This window comes from Pteropus alecto, unplaced genomic scaffold (genome assembly GCF_000325575.1).
Source record: "Pteropus alecto unplaced genomic scaffold, ASM32557v1 scaffold3, whole genome shotgun sequence".
Lineage (NCBI taxonomy): Eukaryota > Metazoa > Chordata > Mammalia > Chiroptera > Pteropodidae > Pteropus > Pteropus alecto.
Genome location: NW_006442484.1, coordinates 34,186,213 through 34,209,649, shown reverse-complemented (window position 1 = coordinate 34,209,649; position 23,437 = coordinate 34,186,213). Strand labels below are relative to the sequence as shown.

General features: G+C 33.8%; 1 long non-coding RNA gene and 1 pseudogene across 2 annotated transcripts in view; both read left to right on the top strand.

Moving 5' to 3' along the window:
* LOC112470249 overlaps positions 1-23,437 on the top strand; it is a 43,457-nt gene that overhangs the window by 4,563 nt on the left and 15,457 nt on the right. The window lies entirely within an intron of this gene.
* On the top strand, positions 20,929-21,047 carry LOC112470672 (annotated as a pseudogene).

Genomic DNA, 23,437 nt, shown 5'->3' with positions numbered 1-23,437 from the left:
AGAAACCTATTTTCAGCTGCCCACCGTACTGGAACTGTTGACCTCATAAGCACCACATCTAATGGACTTATTCAGTCCTAGTCCCTTTGGCTTCCAAATGGTGTTAGCCATTATTGAATAGAGCCACTCCTTACTTGTTCTGCTCTTCTGCATCAGCTTCCCGCTCAATCAAACTATGTTCATTTCCCTCTCTATCCTTCTGTCCCTTGATGAATTCTGTATTTAAATTATCCAAGTCTGGTCTCTCTTCCTAATTACTACTGGACATTTTTACTTGATATCCAATGTACCACACCTACACAATATTTAAAAAATCAAACTTCCTCTCCTGCTCCTCTAGGAGCATCTCTTCCTGACTCCATTATTTCTCTCAATGGCACAATCATTCTCTCAAACCCAGGAAACATCTTTGATTCTTCCCTTTCCTTCCTTTCTCCTACATATCTAACTAGTTACCATGTCTATTGATTCTTGTGAAGTAATCTATTTTGTATCTGTGCCTTCCTTTCCAATCTTACAGCCACACCCTTGTCCAGAATCTTAGTTATAGCTTCACATCTGATTCATCATAACAGTTTCCTAATTGGTCTCTGCCTGAAGTCTCTCATTGCTACCATCCATCCTGCTCACTGCAGCCAGATATGCTTTATTTTCAAATAAAATTAAGTCCATTGTGCAGGGTTCATCCCTGCTCAAAGCTTCCGGTGGCATCTTGCACCCACAAGAAGTTCAGACATTGAAGTCTAGTGTTCAAGTTCTCCACAATTGTGCCTCCTCTTACGTCCTTACTTTATTATCCCCATCTCTCCCAGGGAGTTCTTCCTTCTGGGCTGATCTTTGTATTGTCTCATTCCCTCCCCTTGCTCCTTCCCACTGCTCAAACAATGCACCTCATCCCGGAAAGGGTGATCTCTCCCATTTTACTCCTGTTCACTCTCTTGATCCACCTCATTGACCATCTCCTTGCTGAAGCCTTCCCTGATCGTATTTCGGCTTGTCTTCATCAAAAATTGCTAGCCTTCTAAAGACAAGAAGTATATCTCTGGTTCATACACACTGTAGCCATAGTGATATAGCTGCAGTAAGTTTTCTATAATTATTTCCTAAATAAAGATGGTACTTATCTTAATGTCATCCATAGCTACTAGGTTGTACACTGAGTGGAATATTTTAATACATTTTAATGAGTGTGTTTTCAATATTTTTGTAACTTCTTTTATAGACATCATTTGTTCATCTTTCATGCATGTCTGAAAGATTTAAGAACATTAATTAAATGTCTAATCAATTTGCATCATAATTAACTTCATTCGAATTCTTATTTAGCATCCATGTTCTTTGTTTCCCCTTAGATAACATTTTTTCTTCTCAGGGAAATTTTTTTCCTATATTTGTATGTATATTACATATCCTTTACTAATTCCCATTTCTATTATTTTAGTTTTAAACTATAGTTTTTAGAATTTGAACTCAAAGAATCTGAATTGTATATAGTGTCTCATTTTTTCAGTTCTTTCTTCTTTGCAATGGGTAACCATTTTATTAACTTCTTATTTATCCTTCCAGAGAATTTGTAAGCCTGAATAAGCCAATATGGCTTCTTTTTTCACCTACTTTTCTTTACATTTCTTTTAAATATCTGTTGCACCTTACCTTTTCCAATTTACTATGTATCTTCAATTCAGAAAAGTCTTCTACATTCTTTTCAACAACTATCTAGCATTCCATAATATGATGTACCATAATTTGTTTAACCAGTTCCTCATTAACAGACATTTGTTCCAATTATTTACTATTACGCAAGGTGGGATATATACCTATACATTAACTTTTGGCACATATGCAATTATATGGCAAGGATAATTTCTGAGAAATAGAATTTTGGGGTCTAAGGCTATATGCTTTTGTGATTTGGACAGATTACTACCAAATGGCCTTCTCATATAATGAATTATTTTATACCCACACAAATGATGCATAAGAGTGCCTATTTCTTCAGTCTTATCAATACAGTTCATTATTGAACTTTTGGAGGTTTACCAATTCTTTAGGTAAAAAATTAATTAAGGGCACTTTTAATTACCTTTATTGAAGTATAATTTATATAAAACACAAAAATTTCCTCATGCCCCTTTATATCCAATTGCCTACCCCCAGCTCCAGCCCCAACAACAACTAATTTGCTTTCAGTCACTATAGTTTTGTCTTTTATACAACTTTACATGAACTTCATATAGTATGTACTCTTTTTCTGTATTTCTTTTCCTTAGCAAAATGTTTCTGAGCATCATTCATGTTGATGCGTGAACCAGTCTTTTGTTCCTTTTTGTTACAGAGTAGTATTCCATCGAAGGAATAAAATAAAATGTGTCCACCTATCAGTGGATAGATATATTGGTTATTTCCAGTTTGGGACTATGATTAATAAAGCTACCATGAATATTTAAGTATAAGTGTTTGTGTGAATATATGTTTTCATTTCTCTTGGATAAATAACTAGAAATGGCATTTCCGAATTGTATGATATATATTTTTAACACTATAAGAAACTGTCAAATTGTTTTCCAAACTTGCTATACCATTTTTTAAATTCTCACAAGCAATATCTGAGAGTTCCATTTGAACCATATCTTTACCAATACAAAATAGTGCCAGTTTTAAACTGTAGCCACATTAGTGAGTATGTAATGGTAATTGAGGTTTTAATTTGCTTTTTCCTCATGACTACTGATGTTTTTTCATGTGCTTACTTGCCATTCATATATTTTCTTTGGTGAAATGTCTATTCAAATATTTTGTCCAGCGTTTATAATGTTGTTTTCTTATTATCAAGTTTAAATGTTTTTATATATTTCAGTTAAAGTCTATTATTAGAGATATGTTTCACAAATATTTTCTTCCAGGATATGACTTGCCTTTCATTTTCTTAACAGACTCTTTTGGACAGCAAAATATTCTAATATTTTATTCTAATTTTAAGACCAATGTAACAATGACCAATATAGCAACTTAGTTTATACTTTGTGCCTTTTGTTTCCTAACTAATCTATGCTAACCAAAATCACAAAGATTTTTACCTATGCTTTTCTCTAGAAATTTATTAGTTTAGCTTTTATATTTCTATAATTTATTTTGAGTTAACTTTTGTGTATGATGTGAGGTAAGTATTGTTTCATTTTTTACATATAGATATCCATTTGTTGGAAAGCTATACTTTCCCTCTTGAATTACTTTGACACTTTTGTCAAAAATCAAATTATCATATATATGAGTCTACTTCTGAACTGCATTTTGTTCCATTGCCCTATGTGTCTATCTTTATACCAATACTACACTGTCTTAATTAACTTAAGCTTTATAGTAAGTCTTAAATTTAGGTTGTGTGAGACCTATAGTTTTGTTATTTTTCAAAATAATGTTGGTTAGTCTAGGTCTTTTTTATTTCCATATACATCGTAGAATCACCTTGTTAATTTCATAAATACTTCTGGAATCATGCTGAAATTGTAGAGCAATTTGGAGAAAATTGACAACAATATTGGGATTTCTAGCCCATAAACATGCCCTTTCTCTTCATTCATTTGCACCTTCTTTCATTTTCCTCAGCAATAGTTTACAGGTTTTATTGTTCAGATCTTGAATTTTAAAAAAACTTGTTCTAAAATGTGCTGGCAAATGATATTTTATTTTAATTTCCAGTTGTTTGTTGATGAAGTAGAAATATCTTTGATTTTTGTATATTGATCATATATCATGAGTCCTTGCCAAATTCACTTAATTTTCTAAATATGTGATCATGTTATCTGGAAATAGAATTTAAAATGTATCTTATTTGTATGCTTTTATTTCTTTTTCTTGCCATGTTACATTAGCTAATAGCTCTAGTACAATATTGAGAAAAAATAATGAGAGTAGATATCTTTGCCTTGTTCATCATCTGAGGGAAAAAGCCTTGGTCTTTTATCATTAATTGTGATGTAAGGTGTAATTATTTTGTAGTTGCCCTTTATTATATTGAGGGATTTTCTTTCTATTCTCAGTTTAATGAGAGCTTTTTTATGAATGAAAGTTGAAGTTGTCAAATGCTTTTTACACATCTGTTGAGATGGTTATATGGTTGTGTTTTTTTAGTCTATCAGTATGGTGAATTCCACTGAACTCTATTTGTTCATGATGTATTATCCTTTCAGATGTTGGTTATTACTTACTAAAACTTTGTCAAAGATATTGCCTCTATGTTCATAAAGATTACTGGTCTATAGTCTTTTATGGGTTTGGTATCAGTGTAATGCTGGCATCATAAAATGAGTGGGAAAGCATTCTTTTCTCATTTGTTTTCTAGAAGAGGTTGCATAGAAAAAATTTTAATTAAATTTTTGGTTATTAACCAGTGAAGCTTTTCAGGAAAAGCTATTAACAATTCCTTGAATAGATTTAGGACTATTTATGTTTTCTATTTCTCTTTAAATGAATTTAGCTAACTTGTGTATTTTGTGGAATTACTTCATTTTATTTTTATATCAGATTTAATGCCACAAAGTTGTTCGTAGTATTTTCTTATGATCCTCTTAATATGTGTAGAATCTATAGTATTGCACTTCTTCCATTCCTGATATTCATTGTGTTTTATTTCTTTTTTTTCTGATCAATCTGACTAGAAGTTTACCAATAATATTGATCTTTTTCAAAAATCTAATTTGTTTCACTGTTTTTCTCTGTCATCTTTCTGTTTCCTATTTCAATGACTATGGATTTGTCTTTATTAGATCATGCCTTCTATTTATGTTAGGTTTAACTTAACTTTCTTTATCTGGTTTCTTAAAATTTAAGCTTGCATGCTTGACTTAAAATTTTTTTTCATTTTTAATATGAGTACTTCATGGTATTAATTTCCTTCTAATAAGCACCACTTTAGCCGTACCTCACAGATTTTGTTTTTATCATGTTTACACTTTCATTTAGCTTAAATAATTTCTAATTCATCATTGTAATTTTTTCTTTGAACTATGGATTATTTAGAAATGTGTTAACTCATTTTCACACATTTAGGATATTCAGGTATCTTTTGTATATTAATTCTAACTTAATCCTATTTTGGTCAGAAAATATACTTTGTATGATTTTAATCCTCTTATATTTATTGACACTTGTTTTTTGACCCAGGATGTGGTCTTTCTTGATGAATGTTCTATGTTCATTTGAAAAGAATGTGTGTTCTTCTGCTATTTGATGGAGTGTGATATGTCAATTAGGTCAAGCTGGTTGATAGCATTGTTTGAGTGTTCTATATCATTTCTGATTTTCTACTCATTCTATAAATTACTCAAAAGAGTAAAGTTAGATTTTCTACCTTTAATTGCAGATTTATCTATTTCTCCTTTAACTTCTGTCAGTTTTTACTTTAAGTATTTCGAAGCACCATTATAGTTGCATGCACATTTAGAATTATGTTCTCTTCAAAAACTGACTTGTTTATCATTAATGTTCCTCTTTCCTTGTTCTACATTCTACTCTGTTTGATATTAATAAAGTCACTCCAGCTTTTTTTACTCAATAGTGTTTGCATATTATAATTTTTTATTTTTTTACTTTTTACTTGTGTGTTTAGATCTATGAGTTTCTTATAAAAGGTATGTCATTGGATCCTGCATTTTTATGCAATCTGACAGTATCTTCATTTTAATTGGGGCATTTAGACTATTTACATTTAATGTGATTAACAACATGGTTGAATTGAAATCTATTATTTTCCTACTTTTTTTCCCTATTTTCTACTTTCTACTAAGTTAATTGTTTTTTTAATTATTATTATCCCCTTTTATCTCCACTACTGACTTATTATGTATGTCTGTTTCATTTCAGTGGTTGCCTTGGGTTTGTAATTAATACCTTTAATTTATCACAGTCTACTTTTAAATAAGATTTTACAGTGTATATGTTACCTATGCATAGAATAAGAACTTTACAATACTATGCTTCCATTTCCTCTTTCCTATCCTTCGTGTTATTTTTATCATCTTTTTACTACTATATATGCTGTTCCTCCACAATACGTTGTTGATATTTTTGCTTTAAACAGGTGTTAACTTATAAAAAAAATTTTAAAAGGAAAATGTGCTTGTTATATTAACCATATATTTTCCATTTCTAGGGCTCGTTATTTTTTTTGCATCAATCCAGATGTCCTTCCAGTATTGTTTAGCCTTTCCCTGATGAACTCTTAAAATTTTTTTGAAGTGCCAAGATGCCGATGATGAATTCCTTCAGCTTTTGTATGTCGAAAGGTCTTTTTTTACTTTTCATTTTGACTGGTTAAAGAACTCTAGGTTGACAGATTTCTTTTCTTTTAGTATTTTAAAGATGTCTCTTTACTGTCTCTGGTTTGCATAGTGTCTGATAAGAATTTTATCATTCTTATCTTTCTTCCTTGTGCATAATGTGTCTGTATTCTCTGTCTCCTTTTAAAATTTTTTCTTGTCAGTGGTTTTCAACAATTTGATTATGATGTGCTTTGATCTAGTTTAGTCTGATAGATTTGTGGAGCTTCTTGGATTTATGAGTTTGAGTTCAAATTTGGAAAGTTTTTGATCAGTATTTCTTAAAATAATTTTTCTAGCCTCGTTTTGTTTTATGAGGCTCTAATTAAATGTACGTTAGAATACTTAATAGTATCCTATAGGTTACTGTTACATAGTTACTTTTTTCATCTTTTTTCCTGTGGTCTTCATTTCAGATAGTTTTTATTGCTATGTCTTCAAATTCATTGATCATTTATTCTATAGTTATTAATTGATATTAATCCCATGTAATACATTTTTGTGTTATGTATTGAATTTTCATTTATTTGAAAATATAAAATATATTTTATTCAAGTGCCATTAATTTTGTCTTCCATTTCTATTCTCATACTTTTCGTTTTTTTAAACATGTGAAGCATAGTTATAATAGCTGTTTTCACATTCTTATCTTTAGTTCCATCATTTCTGCTTTTGTGTTTTTCTTAACTATAGTTCATATTCTCTGCATTTGTACTTGCCTGGAAGTTTTTTAGACATTATGATTTTATATTGTTCATTGCTGGATTTCTTGTATTCCTTTAAACAATGTTGTATTTTGTTTTTATGCACAATTAAGTAATTTGAAGTAAGTTGGATTATTTCAAGGATTGTTTTTGAACTTTGTTAAAATAGGTACAGATCAGAATGTAGTCTAGGATTAGTTTAGCCCTACATCTTAATATTGTACTCAATGCCAAGAATTAGATTTTTCTACTGTGGCTGGTATTAACACAAACTATGCCCAACCTTGGGTGAGATCTTGGAATTTGTCTGCCTTCTGATGCTCACTGGTTTTTAACCCAGCTGCAGGTAGTTTCCTCTCAAGCAAGTGTAGATTAGTAATCAGTGAAAGATTCAAGAAACCCCACTGCAGATCACCAGAGCCCTTTTCTCTGAGCCAGTCCCTTCTTTCCAGTATCTGCCCCTCGGTTTCTAGCCTTTGGCTTCCCTGCACTCTGACCTCTCTCCTCTTCTCAGTAAGATAAGAGGGAACCCAGACCTGTTGAATTCCCTCTTTCTGCACTAGAGCCTGGAAACTATTTTCAAGTACAGTAAGCCAGAACACTTACAAATCTTTCTCTCTCCCTCTCTCTTTTTTCTTTCTTCTTCTTCTTCTTCTTTTTTTTTCTTTTCTTTTCCTCAAGGATCACAGACCTGGACTGATGTACAATATCTGAAAACTATTGCCTCATATATTTTGTCTAGGTTTGTATTCTTTTAAGGCAAAAGATTAAATCTGGTCCCCTTACTCTGTCTTGGCCAGAATCAGAAGTTCCTATCAGTTTAATAGGAATCTCTATTACTATGAGTGAGTTTGAATATCTTTTCTGATGTTCAAGAAGAGGCTTTGTATTTCTGTCTTTGTGAAAGAGTTATATCCTTCATCCATTTTTATGGTATTGTTGTTTTTTTTCATCATTTTTAATAACATCATTTAGTGCTAGAATTCTGCTTCACTGATTCTTTATAGTTCCAAAAATAGTTTTCCTTATCATTCATATTTCAATGGTTCTTCCTAAAATAATTTATAATGCTGTTCTTCTGATGTTTTAAAGATTTTTCATTCTCATTTTATATTTGCGTATTTCTATACTTCCAGTGCAAACATCAATTAAACGAATGTTTTTTAAATTATTTAAGACCGACATATAACTATTCTAGAGAAAAAGAAAGGAAATCAAGCAAAATATACATTCTTTGACATTAAAGAGCTTATTATTTGGATAAGAAAAGGAAATATATTTATACATACGTCTTTAAAATTGGGTAGAGGAAACAAAGCCAAAATTATAAAATGGACTGAGATTATTCATGGACCTCTCTTGAAAAAGATTAATCTTGAAAAAAATTTGAGCAGTTTGTAAAGTCTAAATATGTTAGGAGAAAGCAAGCAAAATGAGCTTTCCAGAGTTCATTAAAACACACACACATACACACACACACACACACACACACACACACACACACACACACTCAAAAACAATAGGAGAGAGGAGGGGAATGGGGAAGAAACAAACCAGAGAGGTGGCCTCTGTGGGGCTGCAGCCTCCAATCAATCAGACCCCATTCTATAGAAAAAAAGTGGTGCTCTTAAGAAGCGGAAGTTCAAATTTACATAGGTTTGGGAGAGCTAGTTTCAGAGACTCGGACAACCTCATAAATAGATGAAAACAAGATTCCCTAATTAACAATTTCTTAATGTTTTCATGGATACTAGTGCAATTTTCGAGTTATATTTGTGAGTTCATTGCTGTCATGTTTAACTTAAGAAACATGAGGACCCAGTGATAACTTTAATTGCCATTCCATATTAGTATAAAATTCTGGTCATTCTTCTTACTACTGATCAGTAGGCTTTCCACTGTAGAGTAACTGAATAATTTGTATTTTCCAGCCTCATACTTCTCAGCACTCTTCTAATCAGAGGAGTATGTGGCTACCAAAACCAGATTCTCTCTCCTAAGGCAAACCCTAGAAGACCCGGGAAAGACAGTTCTGTCGAATCAGACTAACGGCCCACATGCTGACCCTCCACTACATTTGTGGCAGATGACTCTTAATCCCATTTCAGACCTCTGTGGCTCGCTCACTTTGTAAGTCCTGTGTGACTACCCAGTGAGGGGAGGGGTACCATCTTTCATTTATATTTTCCTTATCTTAACTTCTTCACAAACTCTACCATCAGTTTGTGCCGACTTTTTCTCATTAATGGCTCAAGCTCCTGAAACCTTATTAATAGGAAGGAAAATATTGCCTCTTGAGATGCATAATTCATTTAATAACTGACCAAAGGCATTGAGGTTTTGCATAGTTCATAACTTGGGGTCAATCCAATAGATAAATAGGTGTTTGATTAAAATGATGATGAAAGGGAAATACTAATGGTAAATACCGATCAAAATATTCAAGAGAATGTCTAAACTGATAAGAGAAATTAAAGAATAAAAACTAACTTGATCAAACTTATGAAAATAAGAAATAAGGGCACAACAAACTAAATTGTAGTCATTAATTAAAATGGATGAAATAAAACCAAGTATATCGATTGTAACACAGAATGTAACCTAACTGACTTTTCCTGTTTAAAGATACTGTCACCTTGGTATACTTACTTAAAAAAAAAAAAAAAAAAAAAAAAGCCTGAACTACATGTTGTTTATAAGAAACACGCTTTCAAAAATGGAATTTTTTTAAGGGCTAAAAACAAAAGAGAGGCAATCACAAACAAAAATAAATAGCAGAGGAAATATTAATAACATATAAGTTAAATTTAAAGTTCTAAGCATTAAATAGAATAAAGAGAGATTGTGATGATAAAAGTCACAAGTCATAAAATAAAAATTATATCTCTCAAGGAAGGTAACATTTATAGATCTATATGCACAAAATATCATATAAATGAGAAAAACCTCTAAAAATGCAAACAATAACCAAAATGTACTGGGAGATTTTAAAATATCTGTTCAGAAGTGGGCTGAAAAGTAAAAATAAGTAGACATAAGTAAGAAAAAAGGGATTAAATGATATAATAAACTCAATAATATATGTAGAGGTGCTTCAAATAGACATATTATTTTTCTTCCTATATGCCCATTGCATATTTACAAAATCAATCATGTAATGGCCACACAAAAGAAGGTTCTTAGCAAAAATTTTAAAGTAGAGATTTTGCAGGCCATATTCTATGATCATAATCCAATAAAATTAGAATAAATAACAAAAATACTCAAGCAATTTTACCTACTTGGAAATTAAGATCTATATTACTAAATAACTTTTGGAAATGAAAGCAGCTACTAAAAATGGTATGGAGAAGAAGATGCCCACATATCACATACACACAGCCCTCAGTGAGGAGACAAGAAGTTGTCTTTCATTACTATCCATCATTTTTACATTCAGCTAAGCAGTTACCCTTTCTCATCTTACATGGTGTGTCTAGGATTGATATTTACTGGTTTACTTAGTTACATCACTGATTTGTTCTGTTAAAAATAAATGAATAATCCAAGCACTAATTAAATTGCCCAACTTTTAAAAAACATATACAACATGTGGTTAGTTTTGGTATTTTCAAATATGTAGTTTAATACAGTTTTATAATTTTATTCATGTACATTCGTATGAGAGTTAATAATGCAAAACTCTTAGGATAGGACACAGAGCAGTGTGTCACACATCCAACATCATCTATTATTGTTTTAATATACCTACTCAGCTTAGTAAAAGTTCCTGCCTCCTCCTTCCCCTGCCAATTCATAGGTTTCATCTTTGAGTGTGCTCAAAAATCTCACACAGTGCTTCTTCCTCGCCACAGAGCTACCTCCCATCACTCTCAATTGCTTCCTGGAGGTGGAACTTAGACATCTCTTCCTAAGCTGGAAATATAATAGAGAACTTCTAAGAGTATTTAGCGCTTTCAGTGTAGCACTTGACCTAGACTCCACCTTTCTGAATGTCCCTGCTCCCTTACCTAACACCCTCTAGGAGAAACTCATACCTAGCCCTTCTTTCTATTTCTCTGGTAAATGATCAGGAATGGAAATGTGTCTCCTTCTATTTCTCAGCAGTTTCAAATGTCTGCTCCAGAATCCTCAAGCATGTGGGCTTCATGGAAGTTACATTCTAATGTGGGGCGGGGGTGAGGGGATAGAAAATAAACAAGTAAACCAATAATAACAGGTAGTAATAAGGGCTATGGAAATGATATCAGTCGGGATTAAGTCAAGAAAACCATAGTCTAATAAACAGTAGTCCAGAATTTTAAATGGATAATTAGTTGCCATGATGTCACAAATGCTTAAAAAGCAATAGGTGACAATGAGGCAACCCAGAGATTTGCAATTGCCCTGTAGGCTGAAGAATAAAGGAAAGAAGTCATATTATTGAAACCCAGGGGCCAAGGTCACTTTGCAGATGTTGGAACCATAGAGGATTCTGTTTCCCTCCTTCTTCCTCCCCTCCCACAAAAGACAAATGTCTCTCACTAAGCAAATTTAACTGAAAATCAATTGGCAAAAGAGGTTGGGAGATGTAATTTGGAAGGATCAGTCTCTGAAGCACAGAGAGAGTAGAGGAAGTAGTAGAATGAGTCTGAGATGAAACAACAAACACAACTCACTGAAAGAAGGATTCAGAGCTACAGGTGATGGATGAGAACTATTTTACAGAGGGTAGTTAGAAAGATGTCTTTGAGAAGGTTGCATTCGAGCAGATACCTGAATGAAGCAAGGATTAAGTCGTCTAAAGATCTGGGGAAACAGTGTTCCAGGCAGAGGGAAAAGCAAATATAAAGACTTTGAGAAGGAAACTAGCTGGGTCCAGTCAGGGAGCCGCAAGGAGACCAGTGCAAATGGAGCACAGTAAGCAAAGGGTAAACCAACAATAGAGGAATTTAGGGAGAGGAGAGGCCAGAGCATGCAGGATATGCAGGCTGTGATCTGGAACTTGAAGTTAGTGCTAAATGTGATGAGAATCATGGGAATGTTTGAGTAATAGAATGATGTGAACTCATCAATAGTTTTGAAAAATTCTGTTCACCTCAAAAAAATTACATAACCTCAGATGCTGATCATGCATGCATAGGTTCCCACATATCTCTGCTGTGTTTCTGCCTCCTACCCTATCCCTCTGGTAGAGATCATCCCATTGGACTGTCTGGGACTTGCAAATCTTTGTACAACACAATTACGCTTTGGGCATAGTGTTATTGTTTCCAGAGCAGCCCTATTAGCATTATCTTTTCAAATCGTTCACATAGAAGCAAGCTTGAGGAGACGGTGCCTGAACTGTCTGGGTTGTGTTGGTGCTAAGGCTCTCTGCTAGTTGAGATCAGGGATACAAAAAGGTGAGAACTGCTCTAGTGAAGAACACAAACCCTTGGAGGGGAATGCAGGATCTTTTTTGTCCATACAGGCATTCCAGCTGCTAGGACTCACTCTGTTCACTACAGCAAGCTAGAGTAAATATCTTAAGTTTCCCCTGTCAAAAAATATCATTATTTATGTGATTTTTCTTCAACATTTAACAATATAAAAACTATTTTTAGTGCCAGACAAAAACAAGCAGTGGGGCAGATTTGACCCATGGGCCCCAGTTTGCCAACCCCTGCTCTTGAGTATTAACAAATCCTCCCTACAAAGCTTCTGGCAACTTGTTTAAATAGGAACAGAAAACCAGAAATCATTATAGAGTTAAGGAAAGTCTCTAATGAGAAAGTAAAAAACCAAAACAAAGAAATTGCAAAAAGAACTCACAGGGAATAAAACTAATGCAGGGAGTAGGAAGAAACCCACACAGAAGCACATTGGTCCTAAAAGGGACTCATGAGATAAAAATGGGGGACTGTCACATACAAAGGATCCAGAACCAGAATACCATTGGATTACTCAATAGAAAACAATGAAGTAATTACTTGAAAAAGTTGAGCAAAAATTATTTCTGACCTAAAATTAATTCTCTCAATCAAGTTTGAAGATAGAACAAAATCACAATCTAAGAAATAGGGGATCTAATACAAAAGAAAGTCAATAGAAATCCTTAGGATGGTGGCAAAATAAAACCCCTGGGCAGTGGTGTAGGAAGCCTTGAGAGTCACCAGACTATCCTAGAACATAAACATGTACTTATGCTAGGGATCTCCACTTTTCGTGGAGAATTAAGAATGGATTAGTAATACACATATGCAAACAAAGAAACAGACAATTGTTAACCATGGAAATAAGAAGTCAAACAGGAAGGAAATATAAGAATAGTATACCACATGACTAGCTGTGTCTAAAAATCATGCAGAGCAATACAAACTGAATTTCAATCTAACTCAAAATTACAATATAATTCTATTAGGAAGATGAGTGGGACTAAGAGGAAGTGGGGGTGTTTAAGAAAGATATATTCGTGTCTTCCATGGATGAGAAGTCAGAAGATAATATCTAAAACAGAAAAATCAAGTGAAAGCAATATAAACACACAATTTAGAAATATAGAGGAAACATCTAAGAAACAAGTAAAAGGATTGAAAGTTGTTACTGCTGGGGACTGAGAATGGAGGATGGGGAGAAGACAGTTCTTTGTTCTTTCTGAGTGCTTATTATAAGAATTATAGACTATGACACTTTAAACTATGCACATGTACAACTTTTATAAAAATAGAAATTCATACACACAAAAGATAATATTGGCTGCAACTGGGAAGGCAGGAGGGCCAGTTAGGGGTTACATCTAGGTAAAAGAGAGCAGCAATGTAGATAAAACTTGACAGATTCAAAATGTACTTTGGAGGTTGAAGAAACCACATTTGTTAATGGGTTGACCATGAAGGCAAAAGAAACAGAGCTGTCGAAGACAGTGCCCAGGTTGCTGACATAGGCAATACATGGAGGGATCACTTAATGAGCTGTGAAATGGGTTAAAGTTGTGGATCATACAAAACTTTCAGCTCTCATGTGAAAAAATAACTTCTCAATACTATATTTTAATGAAGATCACTTTCTCTGATTTTCATAGGATTTTTTCCTCCCCATGTATAAATATAATTCTGGAAAACTCCTGTGAGATTAAATTTCCCAAGTAGCAAGGTGAGTCACTTTGTCATTCCTCAGACAACCACATAAATGGTATACTCTAAGGTTGTCAGTGCACCACCTACACAATGCTGTCAGCCTGCCTCACATTTTCTACTGGCGCCATATTTACAAACTATTAAAATCTATAATGAGTGAACTGATTTGCTGAAAACATGTTATTCTTTTTATGGAACAAGTTGTTGCTGTTTTCACTTCATTTAGCAAATAATTTTAGAATAGACCTACTAATAAAAACCTAATAAACTGAATGAAAACATTTAAATATGCTCCAAACCAACCTAGAATCCAATATTCACTAACATATTCATATAGAGAGGAGCAGGATCTGTGGCTTATCCTCATTCTAAGCCACCTTCTGAGAAATACTTTTTTGGAAACATCTGCAAGTAGAGACTGTCATCCCTCCTCTCAAAAGCTCTGCATTTACACCTGAATCACATCAGAGTAACCAGATGCTGAGTCTCTGAGGACCAGCAAGGAACAGAGGACACAGATTTAGGTCAAAACAAGAAAGCAAACAAAAGCAAAGAAGCCACTTAGCCAGAAAACTTGTGTGGAAAAAAAAAAAACCAGCCATATGAAAAGAGACAAGCAAAGCAATTCAAAGCCACAAGCTGACTTTGTACCAAAGCCATTATAGGCCTCCAAAGTTGCATCACCCTTGATCAGGAGTTGAGAGAAAAGGAGGCGGCACCGAGGTTAGAGTTGAATTTTCTTTTTTTTTTTAACTCTACTTTGTTTTGCTAGCACGAGGGCTGTGTAGCTACTCTGGCCCCACATAAAGGAACACAGAGCCAATCCACAAGCTGCATGGACAACATATGTCAGCAGCTTAACAGGTATCAGCCTGTCAGGTTTTTATTGCTTCTTACACAAACAATTCTAAATACCACAACTTCTGGAGAAGTGATAAGCTCTAGTGGGTTAGGTTGGTTAGCATTCTTTTCTGTCTTTCCTGGAAGCCTTTTCCTCCAGCACTCTGGCTTTCTGGGCTGGGCCCTGTGTCAAGTCCCTCAATAAACAAAGACTCTTTCTTTTTCTACAATTAACTAGACAGTGTCTTTTTGTTAGGTGCTTCTCAATATGTATATTTTTATCTTAACTGAATAATCCAGTGAACTTTATCACCTGGATAGACTTTGTTTTATATCTTCCTAAATCTACCAGATCAACTCTTAGTTCTGAATTTACTAGACACATAAAGGTAAGCAATTCCCCATCTTGTCTAGTTTTTGTCATTGTGCTGGTGTGTTATTGCTCATGATTGGTATATCTTAGCCAGGAATGTGAAAAGGAGAGTGATAGGCACCCTACTCCAGATGACATTGTCCAGGAGCAATTTTTTTAAAAAGAGTGCCAGTGATTCTAAGCCGGGTTTGGAATCACTGACTTAAGAACACGCACATACATTCACATGTACACTCACAATACTTGCTGAAGCCGATAAGACTTGTATTAAAGTAGGTATTTTAAAGACAGCTTGCCATTGAAAATTAGACATCTTTATTAGCAAACAACAGAATTAATTTAGAATACTTTGATGATTAGTTTTAGAAATGCTAGATAGTGTCAGTTGAAGTCTAAATAGGCACTCAAAGAGCTAGGATAATTTAGAAGAACACATCTAAGTTTATTCTGCTAAAAGATAATTAAGAATGTCCTGGTAATTGATTAACTTTTGGTGTCACTTAGAAACAGGCTCAGTTTCTCCTTTTATCAAATAGCCCGATGGGACAGTAGTAAAGATTTTTGCCCAAGAAGTCAATGAATTTCTTTTAAATATCAATTGTGGATTTCAAAATAAAGATGAGTGAGTATGAACTAATTCTGTTAGGACAAGGTTATGCAGATGATAGAAGACAATATCTAGAAACACTAAATATATGTGTTCATTTGGACGATACATATATTAATAATTGCTGCTCAGATCATTGAATTAATTACATCTTTTAGATTAATGCTTCCCCAATATTGGCCCAAATCACCAAGGAACTATTAAAAACTGCAGGTTCTCTGCCCCTACTCCAGATGACATTGTCCAGGAGCAATTTTTTTAAAAAGAGTGCCAGTGATTCTAAGCCGGGTTTGGAATCACTGACTTAAGAATGCCAAAATAACTGGCTCTTAATTTGTTGTGTCTGGTTACTTTATCTGTCGTAAAAATCAATACACATATCATCTGGTGATCAGTAATGTATATGGTTGAACCAGTTAATTATTCATGCAAAAAATTCCTAGAATGGAATCTTGGAGAGGTTTGTTAATGGTTTCCTGTCACTGAAATATTGCATTAAAAAGTCTACTCTCTTGATCTCTTAGTTCAGCCCCAATCTGCTAAATTTAATTTACTATCAGAACACAAGGTAAATAGTTTCAAAATCCATTGGATAACTTAATGTAGACTATTCACTAATTTTGTGACTGAGTAATAGTTTGATAAATTATTTTATAGACCTTTCCTACTTACATTTTCCACTTTTCCCTCTCCAGTCCACCTGAATCACATTCTCCTTTACTGTTTATGGTTTCATTGCCTGTGGGTGGGGGTGAGGACTGTGCAGACATTGGAAGCTTCCTTCCCTGATGTTTTCCAAAAGCCTCATCCCTTAGGAGAATTTACAAAATTTGAGGAAAAGGCAAAGGAGACACAAGTTTTGAGAGAAGAAACAGAATATTCTGGACGAGCAGGCAGGAGAAATGGGCTACCTCCCAAAATATTAAAAATCTTCTCAGGGCTAGGAGAAGAAGTAAGAAAGCCTTACTTCTCCTAAGCAGTGCCCTGGGATTTGTCGGTGCCTTAACAGTAGCCACTTGATGTATCAAGTGAAGAGATCAGAGGGTCCTGCCTCCTAAAAAGTACTGAGTCCCAAGCATGGTATACAAACAGCATGGGCCACTAGGCCTGGAGGGGTTATGTAAATAGGGGATGATGGCCAGCTCAGCATTTGTCCATGTGACCAGAAGACTAGCGACCAGATGCCTTGCCACCCACCATGACACCTTGAATGACATAAGGCTCTATTTTCATTCCCTAGGGCTGTCATAACAAAGTCCTACCAACTGGATAACTTAGAACAACAGACATTCATTATCTCACATTTCTGGAAACTACAAGTCTAAAATCAAGGTGTCGGCAGGGCCATGATCCATCTGAAACCTATAGAGAGGCGGAGAATCACTCTTCGCCTTTTCTAGCTTCTGGTGGCATGGGCATTCCTTGGCATTTTTTGGTCTGTATATATAATTTCAATCTCTGTCTCTAACATCATATGGCTATGTGCCCTCTATGTGTGTCTCTCCTCTACTTATAAGAACACCAGTCACATTGGATTAAGGGCCCATCTGACTCCAGTATAACCTCATCTTGACCAATTATATCTGCAGTGACCTTATTTCCAAGTAAGGTCACGTTCTGAGGCACTACAGGTTAGGACTCCAACATATCTTTTTCAGGAGAAACAATTTACTCCATAACAGGCCCCGATACCTCAGCCTGACTCCAGAGTGAGAAGGAACCTCAAGAATTCCTGAGCTGAAACTTTACACAAACTGGTGGGATCAAGACTTTGATACCAAATTAAGCCAACTGACAGAAAGTTAAGAGTGAAAACATGTATTGTATACTTTGTAGACTGAAAATCATGTGCATTGTCATTTTCATCCAAATGTTTAATATGTATAATGAAGTGCTTAATATTTTAACTGTCAGTTATGTACATGAAATCTGATAATTCTGTGTACCAGCTTCGTAGCCTTATCGTCAGCATTTCTGTTTAGCACAATCTAAGTACCTGTCAAATATGAAATAAATGAATAAACAAGTGTAACATGGAGGATTCCAACAGAAAACATACAGTTTCCTGGATATTGATACAATCTGATACTTTTCATGGAAGATATCAAAACTATTTATAATAAGGTCAGTTTCTACTTTGATTTCTGAACCTGATGTTACTATAAAAGTCATTTTAGTTAAAGAAAATTAGCTTCATTTAGGCTCTTCTTTATAATTTTCATGGTTACTTTTCCCATAGTTTATCTGATTCTTTTTCTCCTTTAAAAAGTAGATCACTGGGGAGTTACAACCCCTCTAAAAATTCTAAATGCAGGTACAACATTTAAAGCTCATTTGATTCAAATTATTCTTTAGAACAGTGGCTTTTTGAAAAGGTTAATTTTCTTCTAATGTAGTCAGATTTTTAAATCAGAATGCTAGTGCTCCAGTGGCTATATTTATTTCAGAAATGTCAACCCAAAATTTACTCTTATAACCACCTAGGAAAATAATAGTTACAGAACCCATGTCATTCTTGAATTATAGCATACACACACACACACACACACACACACACACACACACATGCATGCACGCACACACACATACTACATAGAAACGTTTTCAAAAGATAAGAATTTGATTTAACTGACATAACATATTTAGTGACCTTGTTTCATGGATAGAAATAGGCAAACTTTCCCCTGTGTCCCTCTCATCTTTTTGAGGAAGAAACATGATAAAATCAGATGTTTGCATTGCTGGGTTTGAGCTCACCTATGGGGGCATTTAAAGCTGCTTTGTAGGCATAGAATTCAGAATGAGCGATTTATTTTTTTAAAATATTGTGTGTGTTCAGAAAAAATATATATACTTGAGTTAACATCAATACAAAAGACACAACCCCTGATCTCTTGCCATGAGGAGTAATTACCTTTGATGTTACTGCAAAAGATTTCCAGCTGTTCAAAACAATTCAAGGCCATTAAACTAGATTTTAAAATTAAGTCCTTGTTTTTATAATCATAAAACTAGATGAAAACCATAATCCACAAATAAATAAGTTTAATTTTTAATATCTGCTCAATTTATATCCATCCTAACACTATCTCCCACATATTTTAGTATCATTATGTTAGGACTTGAAATACTTTAGAATCACAGAAAGGTAAGTTTGAGGAAATCATTTCTTCTACCCTTCTTTCTTCAAACTGAGCTCTTCTTAATTATCCTTAGATATTGAGGTTGGAAGTTTTCCTAAACCATTGTGTATTTGTGTTGTCTTTTGAGGGTGCAGGGTTTGAAGGGAACCAGGAAAGTATAGTTCAGAAGTCTTAGCAAATTCTCTGCCTTGCTAATGTTGACTAAAGAAACAGAATGAGAGGAATCCACAAAATTCAATTTTATTCTTGACGGAACACTGAAAGAAATGCCAGTGTCCCAGCCTTGATCTAATCCCATTTAGTTTAAAGAAATGGAAAGAATTGAAAGAGGAAATACTTACTGGTCTCAGGGAAACAAAACAAAACAAAAAAAATTATGGTGCTAAATCAGAGTTACATAAGAACTAAATTATTATATGAGTTTGGTGACTAAGGCCATCCCGTTTGGCAAAGTAAGAGACTCTAGAACCAGGCTTAAAATTCTTATTTGTCCCAGTCTTGCTGTGATCAGTGATTATAAGCTTGGTTAAATGCCTGAGTTACAGACCAAAAAATCCTCATAAAGATCTAAGGTATGAAGGAGGTGGTTGTGGCTAGCATTCTAGTCCTACTGTAAAGATAAATCAAGAATAATCTATATTTAGAACATCTTAATTTTTGCTAAAATCTTTATCAAACTGTTTTGAAATAAAAAATTTGGGGGGTGGGAGGAGGACATGGTCAAGTGAAATTTTTGAAAGTAGGACTATAATGGAAAATTTGAAATGGACTTAGAATTAGCCATCTATCTATTTAATAAACAAATATGTAAGATACTAATAGCTCCTAGCTACCATGCTTTGGGTTAAGCATACAAAGATGAAAACTGTCTTCAGAGAATTAAAATTTAGTAAAATTTGGCAATAAAAAAGGAATACTGATATCTACTATAACACATGGATAAGCATTGAAAACATTATACTAAGTGCAAAAAACCAGTCACAAGAGGCCACAGATTGTATGATTCCATTTATATGAAATGTTTAGAATAGACAAATATGTGGAGATGGAAATTAGAATAGTGATTGCAAAGACAGGAGAAAATAGAAAATGGGGAATACCTGCTAATGGATACAGGATTTTGTTTGGAGAGTAATAAGATAGATTGCAGTGATGGTTGCACAACTCTGTGAATATACTGAAAAAATTGAATCGTTCACTTAAATAAGTGAATTTTATGGTATTTAAATTATATCTCAATAAATATGTCTCAAGACATCAGTAAAGATAGACATATTCTTAAAATGGCATAATTAGCTCTATATGAAAATTGATGAAAAAAAGTAATTGCTCCTGAGAAAGGAGCAATTCATTTGAAACACAAGGCAAAAATAGGAAACAATGTTAGATGGGTAGTCACTAAATAATCAGCACATGGTCATATCAGGACACTTCCCTGAGACTTACTCAAAAATAAATACACAATGATGTTCTGAAACGTTAGTTCTGAAGACCCCTAGGTAAAGATGGAGAATTGAACCCATGTAGTTATCTCTAACTATAACAAAAACTAAAGTTAAATATGTTGTAAAAGGTTAAAAGATCACAATATCAAAGAAAAAAGTGATATTAATGGAGGAGCGATGTCAACAAATTGTTAGATTTACCAGCAGCAATATTGAAAGATGAAGAGTGGAATAATGCTTTCAAATTTCTGAGAAATAATGACTTCTAAATTAGAATTCTATACCCAACCAAACTAGTATTATTTAAGTTAAAGCTAAAAAAAGACATCTGAAAAATTTATTCTTATAAACCCCTCCCCTGAAAGCTAATGAAGGGTGCCTTCAAAAAAAAAAAAAAACAAACACTATGGCCATATCACCCTGAACAAGCCTGATCCCATCTGATCTTGGAAGCTAAGCAGGTTTGGGCCTGATTAGTACTTGGATGAGAGACCACCTAGGAAGACCAGGTGCTTTAGGCATAAAATAAATAAATAAATTAAATAAGGGATTGTAAGCTGACAAGGTCCTTGCAATCTGTAAGGTCAACCAAGGGTTGCCTCACCTTAAAAAAAAAAAGAAGAAGAAGACACGGAAAACAAGAAAAACATGGGATCCAACTCAAGAGAAAGATAGAGATTTCCCATAATGATAGCTGTTCTGGAAACTGAGTAGCCAGTCCAGATACGAACATGAACATCAAGGATTCCAAGAGAGAGTTCCTGGGAGTGGAATTGTGGTTATAAATGAAACTGAAAAATTATTTAATATTCGACTATATTGGGAAAATTTTATAGCTTTTTTTTTAATTAGCAGTTGAAACTAAGACAAATTTTTAAATAAGGCAATTATTAACTAAGAAAAACGAAAAGTTGTATAAGTAAGGATTTGTAATCATAATATACTACTTTGCGACTGGCAAACAGTGTTTATGTAAATATAGTAATATAAACCCTGAATATTTACCCAAAATATAATTATCTTTAAAAAAAGGAAGGCAGGAAATAGCAGAGATTGTGAATAATAAGAGAGCTAAATTTTCATTTTGAAAGAATAAAAAAGTCAAGAAATATTATTTATAAATATTAAGTTAAGGAGCTCAACAAATACATACAAGACATAAATGTGGTTTCCTCTAGGTAATGAAACTCAAAGAAGAGTGGAGCAGAAGTCCCATTTTTCATCGTAAGTGTTTCGTCATAATAGCATTTGGCATTTATAACTTTACAGATATATTTCTTTCATAAAAACTAATATTTGAAAAAATATACACAGCACTGAAAATGGTGTCCAGTCAAGAACATGTATAGCAAAGTGACATGTTTTATTCTTCTTTGAGGTTCCCTCCCAACACCAAAACAGTGCCTTGACTATTCAATAAGTATATGCTGTTTAATAAATGCTAGTTTAGTGGATTTGGCAATGGATTCTATAAATATAATCTGGAACCTAATTTTCTCCTTCTAAAAAAGGCCTCGCGATCATAACATTCCATGCAGTCCTTTGTCTCAATACTGAAAAAAAATGGCTGGATGACAACTAGAAGAAAACAGAGCTGGTTATATTTACTATACAATAGCTGGCAAACTATAGGTGCTCAATCAAGTAAACAATACCTTTTATTAGCCAGTCTAATTTAGAGTTCTGATGATATGAACTAAGTACTTCTAATTTTTCACTTTTTATACCCTCTAGAACTTTGTATCTTATTTCTAAGACTTTAAAAAGAATTCTCTTCTTCCTTGAAAATTAATTAATTTGAAATGTATTTGTTAAGAAGTTATCAAAGATGGCAAATACATGGGGCTCATGTCACCTCTCCCAAGGCAGGTATTGCCATTTAAAGGACATCCTCAAATAATGAAAATGGCATGGCATTTTTCAGGGACCAGGAAGTTAATTGCCTTGACTGGAGCTGAAGTTTACATATTAAGTAGCAGGAGATGAAAGTGACCACCAAAGCAGCAACAGCAATGCTGAGCCTATATATCTAGTTGAAAAATTTGAATGTGACTCATTGATAGTAGCAAACCCATTTGAACTTGGAAGCAGCACAATAAATAATACAACACACAACAAAGAGGCTCTGAAATTCCAGCTATGAAGACTTTCATTCAAAGCATAAATGAAGTAGAGATGAAAAATAGATTAAAAGAAGGAAGAAAAACAATGTAATGAATTACTAGATATACAGATTAAAGAGAAGGCAAATTATGAATAAGGACTAATAATAATAACTAACATTTTTAGCATTTACTATGACACCAGGGTGCTGTGTCATATATTACTTACTTTCCATATATTACTTACTAAATCCACTCAAGTAGACTTTATTTTCACTCATCATCTTACTCTCCAGTTGAGGAAACAGAGGTAATAAAAAAGTAACTTGTACAAAGTCCCACAACCAATAAATTACTAGATCCAAGATTTAAACCCAATCAATCTGTTTCCTGGAATGGAGAACTTGGGATGGGAGATGGGATATCCAAGTAGAAATAAATAGTAAATAGAAGTATGGAGCAGATTTTATGTGAGAAAGTAAAGATTTGGAGAGAGTCACTGCTGTTTTGATCAAAGTATTATTTTGAAAATGAATGGGTATGAGGATAAGAACAAAGTCCTGAGTTAATGGTTAAAGGGAGAAAAGGGAGTCACTAAAGGAGAGAAGAGTTGAGGAGGTGAGGAAAGAATTTAGTATAGTTACAGAGACAGAGCCTTGCACAAATTTTTAAGGAAAGAAGATATCAACTGTACCAAATACCTCAGAGAGACTTAATGGGGTAATAACTGAGAAAATGACATGAGGCTGGTAGAAAAACACAAAGAAAAATTATTTCAATGTTTTGTAGGAGTGGAAATCAGATTGCAA